The following is a 17466-nucleotide window of genomic DNA, read 5'->3' as shown; positions in this document are numbered from 1 at the left end:
ACAGACATTAATTTAACCTGGACTGTGTCAAAGCTATGCTATGGATATTTTGATATTTTATTTTCGTTGACATTCAAGCAAGGTGCAGTCCTGTCTGTGGGAAAGACAGGACGCATGACGGAAGGAGCCCTGCATCCCTGCATCTGCAGCACAATAATCTATAGCTGTGGCTTCTGTGGGCTTATAGGAAACTGGGTGTGAGCGTGAATGCACTGATCGTGTACGTTGGTGGGTCTGTGACGATGGGGATTCGCTTGCCAACACCCTTGCTGAATGGCAGGGATTGCAGCTGTTAGCAATCAAGAGGAAGCTATCGTTTCCTTTTGACTTTTACAGACTGGCCTAATATAAGTTCTATTTATTCAGGTGTTTTTATCCAAATTTTCCAAAGATCCTGAGTTTGACCTTTGTATTTGTACTTTCCTCTCCAATTAGTGAAAATCTTTTAGAAGTGTCAAGGATGGGACTAGAAGGGGCCTCCTAGGTGCTGTATGCTGCCGTCACAGCCAACCAGGTCGCGCACTATCTTTTTCAGCTGTAACAAATACCAGAAATCATTTGTCTCTCCTAGTCTTTTATTTGCTGTACTGCTGTATCAGAACCTTGTTGAGATTGCCTAGAAACCCTCTTCTAGTGTCCAATTTTTTCCACGGCCCATTCGTGTTCATTTGTTGTTGTGCCAGTATTGTCCCCTTATTGGGTAGCTCTTCTCTCTATCTAATGTTTACACATCACTTTGATGTATTTATAAGGAACCATATGCTTTCTCAGTCTTCATATTGTAGGCTAAACAAGCTAAACCTCATAAAATAGATTCGTTATTTCCTGGATATACCCAGTAGCCTTTCCCTGCACCTGTTCTGGTTTCAGTTCCTCATCCATGGGACCAGTCTTGCACAACCCTCCCATACTTGCAGATGAGGTTGCACCACCATCTAGTATAATGGCAGAAATATCGGCCCGCCTGCCTGCACTGGCTTTTCTTTGCATGCTACGCACTAGGACCATATCTACCTTTGCAACGTCTCCTGTTCAGCGGTCATGATTGTTCTATGATCATCTAATAAATAAAGGTCTTTTTCCTCTCGGTCTTCCTTAAGTGGGCATGCAGGTTTTGGTTTTTTTGCTCTGGAAAAATGCCATGTATTTATTTAGATCTCCCTTGCCCCTTCCCCACTTGGAATATTTGTTAAAAATATTGCCACTGATCTTACAGCTTCCTATGATGCAGTTTTTTCAGGATCCTACTCAGTCCCTTTCTTAGTTTACAGCCTTTTAGGATAAGTGGCTTCCACCTCCACAGCCTCCTTCCCTTTAGCCATCCTACCTTTGCTTCCATCTTTTACATTGCCCTCTCTCCCAAGGCCTGCTGGTGAAGCTTTCATATAGATTTCAGGTCATGCTAGAATATTTGTGATGTCTTTAACCTCAGAAGAGCCTAATTTTCTGTGGTTTTCATGGTATTTAATGCCTCAATTTTTTTACTTTGTTTTGTTGGGTAAGGTCAAGGTCGGATCAGCTGGAATAATTTCTACTTTGGTGGCACACCCTAATGTGACTTCTTCAGAGGCCAGTCCCAGTTTCCAGTATTTATCTGATCTTTGCTTAATATGATACACTTTTCAAGGTGATCATTCATCCACATGGGTTTGGTTCTGCCCTTGGCCAGAGGTTTGACATTTCACGGAAATTTTGTCTTGAAGACATTCCAGGTTTCTTCTGAAATCCAGGTCAATGAGATTTTCAACCCAATTCACTACACTAACTCATCCCATTAAATTCTAAAATTTAATTAAATCCCCAAATTTAATTCCCATCGCTATATCCCATGGTACAGAGGCACAAACGAGAAATTTGTGTTGATTCTGTATCATAGAATGGATAGAGTTGGAAGATCATCTAGTTACAACCCCCCTCCCATGGGCAGGGACACCTTCCCCTAGACCAGGTTGCTCAAAGCCTCATCCTTGAACACCTCCAGGGATGGGGCATCCACAACTTCTCTGGGCAACCTGTTCCAGTGCCTCACCGCTCTCACAGCAAAGATTTTCTTCCTAATATCTAACCTAATTTTACCCTCTTTCAGTTTAAAACCATTACCCCTTGTCCTATCGCTCCACTCCCTGATAAAGAGTCCCTCCCCATCTTTCCTGTAGGCCTCCTTTAGGTACTGGAAGGCCGCTATAAGGTCTCCCTGAAGCCTTCTCTTCTCCAGACTGAACAACCCCAACTCTCTCAGCCTGTCCTCACAGGAGAGATGCTCCAGCCCTCGGATCATCTTCGTGGCCCTCTGCTGGACCCATTCCAACAGGTCTGTGTCCTTCTTATGTTGGGGGCTCCAGAGCTGGATGTGGTACTCCGGGTGGGGTCTCACGAGAGCAGAGTAGAGGGGCAGAATCACCTCCCCTGACCTGCTGACCTGCTGTAACAGCCTCTAGAGCATGTTTGATTTTAGCCCAGCACCCTTCTCATGGGTAAGGTGAATGGGTAATGGAGCTTGTCTGCTGCTGCCATGCACCAGTGCCCCGAGCGGGGCAGGTGCTCCCGCGCCAGTGATGATGTGCAGATGCAGGGCCGGGTGCTCGCTCGAAGAGGGACAGACACCCACCCTTGGCTCTGTCTCACTCCTGCAGCGGCATGTTTGAACAAGAAACAATAACACGCTCAGTAATGGCGCGAGTAAAGTTTTACAAGGAGAGCAGGTGTGCCTGCTTGAAAGATAAACTCTTCCCCCATGCGACGATAAGATAAATGATCTGAATCTTGTGATTTAGTTAATGTTTCTGTCTTCAGCCTGCTGTGTACACAGCACCCTGCTGGATAAGCTGCCCAGAACTGTGTGCCTCTGTATGCACAGAGCTATAATAGCCAGCAATATCACTGTCTCACCTGGTGTCCTTAACAACACAGCCTTTAATCATTATACATCGTTAATATGTGTTCCTTATTGTACAGTGCAGCAGCTACCTTGCATTAAAAAAAGGTCGGTGCCAGCATTAAATAACATCATTGGCTGTGACTGGAGGATCTTGTTTCACTGCTATTTCAGGCTGTCACATTTCTCTGGAGCAGTATTTAAATTATGTCTGAATTTAGGCAAATGTTTTTTGTTCAGTTGCCTTGAGAATTAGAGTTAATCCATCTTTCTCACCAAGGGAAAATTCCTCCAGAGGCATCTTGCTCTTGTTTCACTGCTTATTGATTATCACTCCCAGTTTGCACATTACTGGCTGTGCCGTTCCAGCTGCATTTGAATGAGTGAAAGAAAAGCCAGCTGGTGCTCTGTTGTTCTGATTTTTATATCAGCATTTTGGTTTCAAAGACATTTATCTAATCTTATTAACTGGCTTTACCAAGAGGATTTCCTCACAGACTTAAGCGAGAGAAAACAAATAGGCAGCGAGGAGGGGGTGGTGGAGGATATCTTCTGTTACTCTGCACAGAAGCATGTTCTTACCTACTGGGAGAAAAAATAAATCAGGTTTGCCCTTGACTCAAATGCTGGCACATCCCGACTAAGGCAAAGCTCCTGAATTTCCCTTCTGTGAATGGCCCATAAGAAGGCAATGGGTGGAAAGAGAAGGCCAGAAGGCACAACCTGCTGCAAAGGGAAAGGCGGGCAGTGGGTCCATGCCCACACTCAGGGGGACGCAGCCGGGGGGCTGCGGCCGTGTCGCTGGCATGTCCCTGCGCTCCTTTTCTAGTGAGAGCTCACTTGTTATGTGTGGGGCTTTTTGCATGTGACTAAGGGCCACATGTACACTCAGAGTGCAAAAATGAAACAGATTTAAGGAAATTAGTGCAAATGGTGCCTACACGTTTGGGATGTCTGAGGTTGAGGGTAGCAAGCATGCAGCCTAAGGTCCAAATTCCCAATGAGACACATGCACAGGTCACGATATTCAGAAATTCAGATTCTTATTAGACATAAAATATAGTAACATGAATGTATGAGCATGTGTATTTTGTTACAGGGTTCCTTAGGAATAGTTGCTGATAAAACAGGATTTCTACTACAAAGAATTTTATCTTTAGTCAGTCCTTTGTTAATTTAGCAACTCTCAGTTTCACCAAACAGGGGCTGTACCATGGGGGAATTCCTCTGATAAAAGGCACCTCAGAATCTGGAAGATTATCCAATTACAATTTAAAGAAACTTACAGCAAGGATGACTGACCAAAGAGAGACGACTCAGAGCTAGGAAAAGAGAACAAATGTGTGAGTGAAGGGGAGCTTCGCTTTCACCTCACTTTTTACCCATATGAGAATTATACCTGTCCCTATTTTTTGTGATGGGTGTAGTCAAATTCCCTGGTGTTGGGTATGGACTTGCTTGCTTTTCTTCCTTTCCTCTTCTCTTCTACTTCTCTCTCCCTCTTTTACTGTATGCAGACCTCATAGTTACAGGAAAAAATTACATTGATTCTTGAGGAATCTTTTTAGATTTACAAGTGTTAGCAATGAGGGGCTCTTAACTTAAAAGCTCTGTTTGGGATAGCACTGGCAGGGAATAAAGGATGGCTGTTAGTCCCGGGCCGAGTCAGGGGACCAGTAGATGGCTGCTTCTCCCGGGAACAAAAAGAGGTTCCAGAGAGCCATTGCCTTGGAAATCCCACCAAGAACAAGATCATCAAGAGCTACTGGCTCTTCCTAGCTCTCTCTAGGTGCTGGGAATGGTCCACAGAGCAGACTGTGTTATCATGGCTGGAGGGAGAGCTGCATGATGATGCATTCCCATCCCGTGCCCGTCACAGGTATTGCCATCCCTCAGCAGGCACACAAGTGTGCCCAGCTGATTCAGAGGTGTTTGAGACTGACTGCAGATCAAGCCTGTTCACTCTTCCTTATTGCTAACAGCACCTGCCCGACTCACCCTTCGGCATGGCTGGGCAAACCTTATTGCAGCTTCAGTCTGCTCCAGCCACCTTCTGCTTCAGCCAGCGCAGCTGTGTGGCAGTGGAGCCTGGGCACAAGCTGGGAGCTCTGCCTTACACGCTGTAGCCTCTCCAGGGGCTGAAGGATGGCACGCTGGAGTGCGCCCACCTCCTTCCAGCCTGCAGAGCTGTTTGTCCCTGGCAGTCACAAGGAGCTCGCACCACCTCGTGCTCGGGTGTTTTTACAGAATGACATAAAGGGAGGAGAAGTCCTGAGGACTAATGGAAACATCGCACCCATTACTGAGGGCACATCTCTTAAAATTACATCAGTAAAAGAGCAAAATACAGGGCATCGGTGCATCTATCATGATGAAAAGCGGCATGTTTTTCCCCAGCGAACTTTTTCCCCTTTCTCCCATAGCACCTAGATTTCTGTAGGCTCAGCACCTGTCCTCATGGGGAGGCTGTAGCAAAATAAGTGCGTATACGTGAGGGCTGAATTTAAATCCATGCTCTGAATCAGCTCCTTAAATGGATGCCTTTATTTGTCTAAAAGAACCTTTTGGTCACTCCACCTAAGCCACCTCCAGAACTGGCTAAATGCAGGCAGTGCTCAGTAGAAAATGCGTGTGTCCAAGCTAGAAGTTAATACAGAGCAGCCGCTCTGGGCTATTTCCCTCTTGCGTCCATGTTCTGAGATGAGAACAGCTTCTTGGTTCTCCAAGTCTTGCACTGTGCACCCAAAGTGGAAGATTTATTTATTGTGTGAACAGATTTGTTTCTTTCTCTATGCTAATTTAAAACACATTCAATCAAGCAGGGCCCCTTTGAAAATCTGGATGTGCAGCATGGTGATGGCTTTTGTTTTTAAGATCTGAGTCATTGTTTCCCAAGTCCCCATGACCTGAACCTAGGCTGTCAAAAAGATCTTGACTGTACAGGATGAATAAAGCAGCCAGTGGTCATCTTTCTCCTGGTAAAATTGAATTGGCTGTGCTAAGAATAAAGGTTGCATGCCCAGTAAAGCTTTGTTGGGGCATCCTCTGAAGATATGATAAAGACCACAGCAAACTTTTACTTCACCACTGACTAAGAAGCAAAGTTTCCTACCTGTGAGAAATTTTGGTGTGTTTGGGATTTAGTGTCATTCCAAAGTGAGCCAAAACTGCCTGTAACCAAAATTTTCTCACAATGGGATCTCACAGCCCAGTAGCTCTGGGATCTCAGGAAGGGGACTTGCCTTTGCACTGTGAGCTGCAGATTCCCCACTTCTGAACCCCCAGCCCTTTCCAAAGCTGCATCCCCAGGGTTAGTCTGGGGCCACAGACAGACAGACACAGTACAAGCATGCAGAGGCACAGACAGGCTTTGCACCTGACCTAACATAGTGTTACAAACTGCGTAGCAGAACACTAGGGCTGAAGAAATAATAAGCACATTTATATGCCTTTGTTTTATTTCTATTTCTCATCCTTCTCAAGAGCTGGAAAAGTGTGAAGCTCTCTAAATTATTCAACTTCTTTTTGCAGTTGGTATTTTCCCTTCAGAATCCTGTCTAGGTAGACTTGTTCTCCCTGTCCTTAGAGGGTTCCCTGATTCAACTGAAATTCCTGCAAGAAAAGTGTGCCAGTATTTCCTCTTTTTCATCTGAAGCTTATTATTTAGTCGCTATTTAGGCAGTTTTGCATCCTTCTTCTTATTGACAGCAGGCTGCTTTGCTTTGCTGCTTTTAATTTGCCTCTGTACAGCTGTACCCTGTTGAACTATTTCCTTGCTTAAGCGACCTCTAAATATTCCCAATCTTGGATCAGTGCAGCTAGTAAGTGACAGACTCTCCAGCAGAAAAGTCCTTCAGTTTCCACAGTAAAAGAAGGATTCCAGTGTTTTGCAATATTTTATGGCTTAACAGGGCCATCTGAACTGCCTAACTTCTACCATAATTCATAACATAGATAAACAGAATAATGTTATCTTGTGCCACCTGCAATATTAAAACTAATTTTTCCCCACTGATAAAAATAGACATAAATATACACTATATGTATAAAAGTCACACCCACTTACTGGAGATTGATGCCCATAACAAAGATTTACCTTCCCAAATTGCACTTTGAGAACTATCAGTTAATTTTTAATAAATGTAATCTAAGAGCTTTTATCTTTTATGTCCTAGTTTCTTAATTAAAATGCCATATGGCAGCAGGTGAAATGCTTTGTAAAAGAAATCTAAATCTCCTGTGTCATTATTTTGCCCTTATTAATCAAATGTGTGATTCAACAGCTGTTGAGCATCCTCTGTACGATACTTTTTCTATATTTCATCATGGCAAAGTACCCTCATTCGGGCTTGAAATAACTACAGGAGTCAGAGCTTAGAAGGAGACTTCTAGCTTTGTTCACAAGACATATTTCTGTTCTGTTCTGATTTTTTATTCATGTTGTGCAAGCGTCCAACCATGGTGGTTGTAATCCATAATCTTGGTTCTTCGCAGAGCATTCATTCAAAGTTTGCCAGTCACTTGGGAAACAACTGCAAGATGATTCCGCTATCAACATTTGGCAGAGATCTGTCTGCGTAGTAGTTTGGAAGAAGGACAAGTTCATAGCTCTCTCTTTTTTTCCCATGAAATATTGAACAAAATGATGACTTGGTGTAGATGAATGCTTACGCACACCTCCACAGCTGGATGGGAGCATCTGATTTAATGAATTTTTTTAATTAGTTCAGGTTCTGTGGACTTGACTGTATACCTAGACCACATGTTTCATCTCATCTAGCAAAGAAGTAAATGCCAGAATTCACGTCCAACTTCCCTTTTATAGAAATCTACCTTCGGTTCCAACTTAAATACCAAGTGTTGACTTCCTTCTGAAATTGGCTACTTCTATGAATTTCTCTCTAGGCTGTGGATATTTACAGTACCTTTCCTTTTCTTGAATACCTGTGTCTTAGAGACACTCAAAGGCACCCTAGTTTTCCAGGTGTGCATCCCCTCCCTTTTTCTTCCCTTGTTCCCAACCCTTCTGTCAAGCAGATACCCTGGGATCATGGGCTGTGGTCTCCACCGGCGGGAGCTGGAGGATGAGCTGCCCCCACCCCTCACCAGCATCGTCCCTCCCCTGGGGCTGGGGCTTCACCCCACACCCGTGCTTCCTTTAAGAATTTGCTTTTTGCGCTTGTGGGGAAGACAAAACCTAAAAACCAGCTGGCCAAAGGGCTGTTGGGCCAAAGGGCTGTTGGGTCAAATATTAATGAATAAGGACAGTAAGTCTTTCCAGAATTTTTCTTGGCTGTATCTCCCATTTCTTCTCTTCTCCATATCTCCATAGATATTTTCTTCATCATTTAACCTATTTTTTGATGCCATGTAAATCATTGTCCTGTCTCCTGCAGTAACTCCTTTGACGTGCCAGCTTGTTGTCAGAGTCTGAGGACAACCATTTGCCATAGAATGAGACAAGAGCATGGGTTAAGAGGAACTTGGTCGGTACCTGCCCTCGAGATAGTACCCTCCCTATTTCTTAGGTTATACAATCTTTCAGCTGTAAAGCAGAAGCTGTAACTTTAAGGTGTTTGTTGCAGCCAGTTTATCCAGCTGCCCACGGGTGATGCTTTTATACTCAAAGAGAAGTGGCTGTTGACTGTTATTCCTTGATGCAACTCTTGTCCGTCATCACTGTGATATCTGAGCATGGCTACCACTCTGCACGAGCACTGAGAAATTTGAGCCTATTTTAGTGAAGTATTTGCCTCCTGTTCTGTATTCCCCAGCAGATGGAAAACTACAGATCCAGCTTTCCTGGAGAAAACATGTAACAACAAACAGCAGAGTTTTGCATGCTAAGGGTTCATAATTTCTGCAAATGATGGGTCCCCTGAACTTGGCTTTACAGGTCGCTAAATAATGATACAAGGTTTATGAGTGAAGACCCGCCTGAAACACAAGTGCATTGTGGATGCTTCTGTTTTCTGACTTTGAGTATGGTGGTGGATTTGTGGCTTTCTCTTCTGTGTAGAAAAAGAAGGAAACTGCACTAGTTTACATATGTGCACTCATAATTTGTGAGAAACCCAGATGTTAAAATGCTTGCATATCCCTGCATAAATAAACAGCAAATAAGAACAAGGTTTCTGAATTTGGGATGCTTTTTTAGTGCATGTTCTCGAAGGGTTTTTCTTTTCTGACTGTAAAGCACAGTTTCTTTTGAAAAAAGAAAATCAACATGCACCATAAATGACAACTTGTTATGGATGTAAATATTAATTATACATTGAAATTCTGGAACTGTTTTTACTAGAAGCTTGTTAGCTTGTTAATTATCATAATTATCATACAAGGGGAAAGTGGAGAGAGAGAGAGGGAGACTGATTAGTGTTGGTAATTTGCCTCGTCCTTTCTGTGCTGTTGCCTTTTTTTTTTTTTTTTCATTTTGGGAAAATTAATTCTGTGAAATTATCACTAGGGTGCTGTGTGCTCCGGGACACGTCTGTACGATGCAGCATTGTTCTGGCAGAATGCAGGCTTAATTCATGCTTGGCACCTTTCCTGTCCCTCTCCTCCTTGCCACGTTTGAGTCTGCCACTCTCGGGCAACGCCGTGTCGCACACTATTCTTCCCTCAAAATAAAACAGAAGCAAAAATAGGGGCAGACACACAGCACTCCTGAAACCTCAGGCAAATATGGGCTGACAGAGGAATAAAGGGAAATGGTGGTGTTTTAACTACAATAGAATAGAGGGAAATTACGCCTAGGAGGCATAGGGCTGTTCGTGGATACCACTGGGAACCACAGCTGTCCTTAGTGTTTTGGAGTGGTCTGAGAGAAAGATTTCTCCTCTTCTAACCTTTACGGACTCTTGCTTTCTCTGCTTGCGCCTATACAGGTGGTACAGCCCTGGGCCCTCAGAGAGAAAAAAAACCCCAAAACCTCCTATATAAGATTTGCTCATAGAAGAGTTTTGATTAACGCTGAGGAAACAAAAAGTGGGTTTAAATATCTGGTTTTCATCTGGCAAAAATTTGCTCTTTGGGTTATTTAATGTTCCGTACTCCCTCTTGGGTTGCTCAGGGTATTGAGGAAAGATCTGGAGAAAGGTGGCTGTGAATCCACCAAATCTGCAAAGAATACAGAATTAGTCAAATTCTGAAAAGGCTGTGAGAAACTTCAGAGGCACCTAATCCAACTAGATGAATGGGTGACACGGTGTCAGACAAAGTTCAGCTCTGGTCAGACAAAGTGTTGCACACTGAAGGGGAGAAAAAAATGGGTGTGCGTATATGCCTTACAGGGCTCTCAATTACCTGCAGTGGCTTGGGAAAGGCAGCTGAGTGTCACTGTGGACGGTCCAGTGATCATTTGGATGCAGAGCACAGCTCTAATTTATTGGTCAGGCAAGACGTTAGGCTGCAAAAGGAATAGGATAGAGAACGATGTGTAAAATGCAAGCAATTAATAGTGTAAGTCGATGATGCATTCACGTTTGGAATAACATATGCAGGACTGGTCACCCAATACTCCCAAGTTTCGCAAGAAGCCTGCACCAAAGCAAGAAAGAGTTCAGAGAAAGGTGACAGGAATGGCAAAGGACATGTGAAATCTCTCACATGAGAAGAGACTGAAAAGACTGGACAGATTACCTTTAAAAAAGCTGAAAAAGAGGTGACATGATATAAATACTGTAAAGGCAGGTTGTGATATACAGCTAGCAAACACAAAGTCTGTTTGGCCTGTGTTACAATTCAGGAGCAAGAGAGAAATGAGTGAACTGAAGAAGTAGCCGTTTCAGAGCTGATTAAGAGCAGAAAAGATTTTGCACGCATATCATTGGCCTTGATGCCACCAGACGTCAGTTGCTAAGCCTGTAACAGCAAGTGGTTTGGCATGAGAGGAGCAGGCTTGCAGAGTGAGCTGGGGTGCTGGGGCCTCACCATCCATGCTATGTGCCTTCAGGGCTTTTATGCTGATCCCACAGACCATCAGCAGCAGCTCATGAGTCGTGCTCCTTGGGTGTGTGTTGTGGTTTATTTTCATCTGATGCAAATGCACCAGATAGATAGAATTGAACACTCCACACTGTGAACCAAAGCGTGGTACATGGGGACCACGGGGAGAAATGATTCAAAAGCACACCTCAGATCCAAACTCCAGTCTTAATGTAGATTCCCCTTTTGAGCCCAAGAACCTACTAAGACTCAAAGTGGGGCTTGACTTTTATGATGTAAAAAGAATATCAGAATTATACTAAAGACATTTGGAAGCTGATAGCTATTTTATTTTACTTTACTTAATTTTAATTTTATGCTCTTTTTATTTTTCATTAAGTGACAGGGAGGATGTAACATTTTGCGTTAAGGACCCAGGAAGACCCTTGTGATTTAATTCTGTGATGTCTCTTCAAATCTAGTCAATTATGGCATTAAATGAAATATTTAAGTATGTTTAATACAGACTATTTGATAAACTTGTGCGTCCTTAACATGAATTTATTTAGAGAAATTCCTAGGGTGCTTCTCGCGCTGCTGTTTCTTTATTGCTCCTGTCCACAGAGCAGACTCTGGAGTGGCCTTTGAAGTGAAAGCAGTCATAAGTTGCACCAAATCCAATAGGTGATTATTTTTTTTAATTATTTTGCTGTTTTCAGGTTGTCAGAGATATTCAAGTCTTTCAAAGAACAACTAGAGCCAGGCTGAGGAGACCTTAAAGAATGAGCTGCAGGGCAAGGGGTAGGACAGTGGAGTGGGCTATATGAACATATAGGGTTTGAGGTGATTGCTGCCACCCGATCTAGTCCATCAAGACACACGCTAGGACAACTCTTGTAAATGTTGCTAGAGTGGGAGCGATGCCATGCACCGAATACCCACAGCACAACAGGCACCTCAGTGTCCACACCGTAGGCGGCCCTCTAACACATTTGAAGACTGGTTCATGTTTGGAGGAGAACTGATTGCATTTCAGTTAACCTCACGGACTCATGCAGTGACAGCTCTCCCGCCCTTAGACTTATTTAACTGGAGGTAGGCATTGCTATTCTTAATACAAATGGTATCAATTTGTTCCTTATTTAGATTTTGCCTAAATAATACTCTGAAACTGTCTACCAACTATCAGCTATCAAGCAGTCAACGGGACCAGGAGGGACAAGAAGTGTCTCAGCCCTGATTGCCAAGCCAGCACAGCAATTCAGGTGACAAGAGGTCTTGTTGGGAGAGTTCAGACCCGTGTTAGGACTCTGACAGGAAACGAAAAGTTTCCACTTACTGAAGAGGGCCTGAGATCTCCTGTGCTGGGTTCGGCTGGGTAATGCTGTGGGGACAGGGGACAGAGGGATGTGTCTGTGCCCAAGCTGCTGGGCGGTAGCCAGCCTGACAGCGTGCCAGCATTTGTGTGGCGGTGGTGGTGGGGGGACACATTTTCCTTCATGTGTCTGCACCCACACCAGCAGTGAGCAGGGTGGTAGGAGTGTGTGCACAGGGCAACCCCGCAGCTGCGGTGAGGTGCTGTGGGCATCCTGCGAGCCCCCCTGGCAAGCCCCAGGCCCACAGAGCCACCCAGGGACCCCTGCCCTTCCTGCCATAATGCCACACCCAAGGTGATTTTTGGTCATTGCAGCCCCTGCCCATATCTTTGAAACCCCTTAGGAAAGAGCTGTACTTGTTTCTGTACTTGGCCCCACTGTACTTGTTTTTGGTAGGGGTTTCAAAAAACCGGGGGAGGCCGTAATGGCCCATTTTTTAAATGGTCAAGCTACCATGGTGCGTTCTGACTTGGAGGGGGAATAAGAGAGAAGGAGGTTTAAGCAATAGTATTTTAGCAAGCACTCATTTCTACTTGCCTGCAGGCTGATTCCCCCACTTCTGCTGTGCTATGGATATCCATTCCGCTCTTCCTAGACCCTCCAAGCAGCTCTTTTTGTGCCTTCATGTACCTTTCTCTCTTGCATTCAGCCTAGGCAGAAGCTGAGAGTATTAGGGATAGAGAGGAAGGTGACTTTTGGGAGAGGAGGACCAAATGAAAGAAAAAGAGGAGACACAAGAGGGGAGACAGGGAATGTAAAGGAAAGAGAATTTCGTGTATACCAGCATGGTGACATCAATGAATGTAGCCCAGCCAGGGAAACATAGGGACTCTGTGTTACCAGTATAAATAACAGAAAGCAACCCAGCCCAGTTAGCTGTAAGGTCAGGGAGGGCAAGTGAAGATCACTGGACTGTTCAGTCTCTGGTGGGTCTCAGCGGTTCCCCCACAGCCCCTTCCTGCAGCCGGTGCATCCCAACAAAAGGTCTCGGGAAATTGCCCTGCGGAGACCGCGATGTGACATCTGGAAGATGCACCTATGTCTGGAGGAGAGTAGCTCTGCTATAATTATTCATGTCTGATAATTAACCAGGATGTAATTAGATATAATCACCCTGACAACAGTGTGCACCTTTTTCAACAGACAAGGAGGAGGCCTTGTTGTCCACCTGTGTCTGATCAAAAGGGATAATAGAGGAGCAAGCCATTAGCGTGCACATGGTAAGAGAGCTGGGCCAGCGCTCCCATTGAAGGCCTGATAAGTGATACAGCCGGGCATGGGAGAAAATAATTAATTCATGATATTTTTTTAAACTGTCTTTGCCATCATGATCTCAGTTGTCAGTAGCCAACCTGTTTGAATAATGCTGCATTAAAAAAAAAAAAAAAAGAAAAAGGAAAAAAAAAAAGAAAAAAGAAAAAAGAAAAAAGAAAAAAGGCCGGGGCAGCTAAAAGAGAAGAGAAAAGTTTTCTACATTATCAGCAGGGTTCAGTGAAATTATTGCGTCCCTTTGTTGCAGAAAACAACAAGGGAACAGCTGAAATGTTTTATATCCATCTGTGCATGGCACCTACCCAAAACCTGCTTAACAGAAATGCGCCAAGGCCCACAACAAGGGCCCTGTCCTCTGCTCATCCAGGATGACCAGAGTCGTGCATGGAAACCCCCAGTCCACGGAAGACAGGCTTGAAAATGTGAGAAGCACTCAGTGGCCCGAGCCTCGCTCCGAGGGGCAGCTGAGATCCCTTTGCTTTAGCCCTGGGGCAGCTGCACACGGAAAAGAGAAGCAGCGGGGCCATGGAGCCATGTCAGGGATGCCTCTACGCCCCGGGATGCTTTAATTGAATCCCCAAGAGCAGGCACTTTCCCACGTGCCGCCGACGGCAGCCCTCTGCCCTTGCCCATGTCCCCGGCCGTGCCACCTCCCCCGAGGCAGAAACACACAGCTTGCCACCTTCCCCATGAACGGTGTCCATCAGGCTCCACCGCAGGGCAAAAAATATCACTATAAAGTGTACTGGAGGAACAAATTTCTCACCATCATGTGCAAGGGGGTGCCCCGACACCAAAAAGAGATGTTTTACAGGGTTCCGCTCAGGAGGGCCTGCCGCCAGCCTGCTCGCTGAAGCTCATGCCAGCCATCCTAGGGATCTGAAGAGAAAGCATTTCCCAAAGCGGGGATGTGCAGGCACCTTTGCTGTTCTGGACCACACGCAAAAAATGATATTAGAACTGAACCTTCCTTTTGCAGGAGGAGATGGACCAGATCCAACCCCCAAATGTTTTTGAAGTAAGATGAAGTTCACGCTTGGTTCCCACATCTAAAGGCTGAAGTGGACTCTGCCCTTACACTGGGTAAGAGCAACATTTCTGGCCTTTTGCTTTAGATCTTAGGTTTTCCTCCTGCGCATAGCACAGGGTTTTCCCTCAGCAGCTTTGAATTATCTTTCAGGATGTCAAAATGTCACTAGCTTGTACCTGAACTGCAGCCCAAAGTTTACTAAAAAGCAAGGTCTCCTAATGCAGAGACCTTGTGCAACACAATCATGTTTTAATTTTTTTTTTCCTATGCTTTATTAGAAATAACTAGAAAACAGTAAGTTGCATTAGAAAATGTTGTTAACTGGCTTTGTGATAGATTCTGTGCTACGTGCTCGTAGCCCGCCACAAAAAAGCCATGCTGGGGTCAGAGTCAGAGCACAGATATAGTCAATGTTTGGAGCCAAAGAAGAAGTCTAGCCAGAAGTTAGACTCTTTCTAAACCACACAGACTCTGCTCTATAATTTTTTTTCTGCTCCCAGCATTGAACACGTGGGTCTTAGTCAGGCTCAGTGATGATACCTGCACCTGCCTGTGCTTGATTCGCCCTGTACAGGACAAATTCTGGGTAACCACCAGCCACCCCTGTCTGCGCAGGATGGCACCAAGACAAGCTGTCTACAATCAGGCATCTGCCTCTCAACCATCTAGCTCGAGGTGCTTGGTCTTCCCCCATTCCCCCTTTGATGCAAAATTTGATTTATTTTTATCTTTTTTTTTCTCTCATTTATTTATTTATTTTTATTTTCCGTTTCCTCTGGATTTGGCTGCTTTTTCCTCACAGGCAGATGTGGGCAAATCACATTTTTATAAGCCCAAAGACAAACGTGTGTTTTTTTTTCTTGAAATCTTGAAAACCTTTGATGAGACCATAAGTTAGATTTTGCTACTTATAACCAAAGATCCATGATTTTTGTGGTTTCCCGGATTCTCCTGCCTCTTTCCGTGTCTCCACCTTGCCATTGCTGTCCGACTGTGGGACCCTGACAATGTAGTATTGAGAAAATGCTGCTGACATTGGAGTACCCATTGGAGAGACTCTTTATCACGTTAAGCAGAAATGTCACTACTGGCACAAAGTCTAAAAGTTCATTTTTTGTAGATATTTCCCAGCATCTACTTTGTTTTGGCAATCAGTGCTGCATTCATAGAAAGTAGGTACCAAAGCAGCATGGATACAGTTGAAGCCCAGTTGCTTTCAAATACCGTGAACAATTATTCTGGCAGTTTTTCTGAGTTCATTGTATCAGTATTTAGGACCTTGGATTAATTGTTTCTAACAGCACTGGGGAGGCAGCTTGGAGCGGTGGGAGCAAGGTGGCCGAGCCAGAGGGGAAAGCTGGGCTGTGCGTGCTGGGTGTGCTCTTCGGGGCAGGGATTGTCTCCCTCCATGACAGACCCCCATTCCCGTGGCTCCGCGCATAACACCTCGAGGAGGGTCTATAGGAGCTGTTGTGATGCAAACATTGGTCTCACTCCTTTCGGAAGCACCCAGTGGACCAGCCAAGCCTGGTTTGGTAGATCTTGCGCTCACCAGATTGTCTCCAGCCACGGTGCTTCACCCAGGATCAGATGCCCACAACATTTTACATTTGTAAGGCATCCTTGTCCCCTTCAAAAACACAACCCAGCTATCGCTGCTTTGTATCACTTTGGTCAGAGCACTGGAGGGGAGTGGCATTTCCACCCCTGCCTCAGACATTATACAGATGCCTGATGAAGCACGGAAGAAAGCCGGGCTAACGGGGGCCAGCCCAATTAGCGCAGCACCCTGGGCAGGCCGTTTCAGCTGGGCCCTCCATACCGCCCGCCGGGCCGGCTGCAGATGTGCGGCCGGTGAGTGAGTGGCAGAGGAGCCGGGACCCCACCACTTTCAAAACCCTTCCCTGAGATTTTCCTGCTTCCTTTTTCTCTTTCTCCCCTCTCACCACGTGAAGCGCGCGGTGGGCTGTATGTGCAAACACTGACAGATGGTGACACTCGGCTCCAGCTCAGGCAGATTAGAAAGGGAACTCAGTGTTCAAGGGACCAATTACCACTCTGTCCCCTCGGGGAAGAGCATATCAGATGTTTACTGGGGGTTAATAATAAATGAATTGAAAAAAAAATTGCTCTTCGAACACCATATTCTGTGTATTCATGTCAGCAGGTTGTAATTAGCTAATTAAATGCTTGGACTGACAGAACGGCCCCAGTGGGGGTTGCAACATTGCAGACCGCTCCTGAAATATGAGCAGGAAACATCTTGGAATATGTAGGCAGGAGAGCAGTTAACACCTCGCATTTAATGGGACACTTCTTCCTGCAAAGGTTACTGGGAGAGCTGGGAGGAGGACTTGGACAAGTCCTGCGTCTGCAGAGCTCGCTGCCAAAAAAGCTGTGCAGAGTGTGCGAGTGAGGGGGGCATGCAAGATAAGGAAACAAGCCGTCACGGGCACCTCGCAGCAGGCAGCCATGGAGAGAAAAGGACGAAGCTTTTGAAAAAAGGTATACGATTCAAAATGAGTATCAACAAGGTGATAACTCCCGGCTCCTCCTTGAAAGAGGAGAGCTGTGGCGAGAGAGCTACCAGGTGGCTCGCGGTGGCGAGAGAGCTACCAAGAGACGTAATCTGCTATAAATACGGGTGTCCAACCGTGTACGGCCAGTTTGAGTCATCAAAACCAAAGCTACACTTAAGGAACATGAAAGGCCCACCTTTAACCTCCCGAAGCAGAGGAAATGAGAAGGCGCATTCAAACTCTTGGCTGCCGTTCGGGTATTAGCTCATGCCGCACGCCCCTGCCCTCGCTGCTGGCCTTCAGAGATGAGAGCGTTTTGTACCACTGGCATGTCACCACTGCTTGTTTGCTTTCCTGGCTCCTTAGTAGCAGCGGGGTTGGGTTCATGAACAGCAAGGCACCTGGCACACTATACAAATAGGGGAGCAAAATCCATGCCAAATTACAGCACGAATAATGCATCCGTCT

This window comes from Larus michahellis, chromosome 3 (assembly GCF_964199755.1).
Source record: "Larus michahellis chromosome 3, bLarMic1.1, whole genome shotgun sequence".
NCBI lineage: Eukaryota > Metazoa > Chordata > Aves > Charadriiformes > Laridae > Larus > Larus michahellis.
This window is presented reverse-complemented; position numbering follows the sequence as displayed.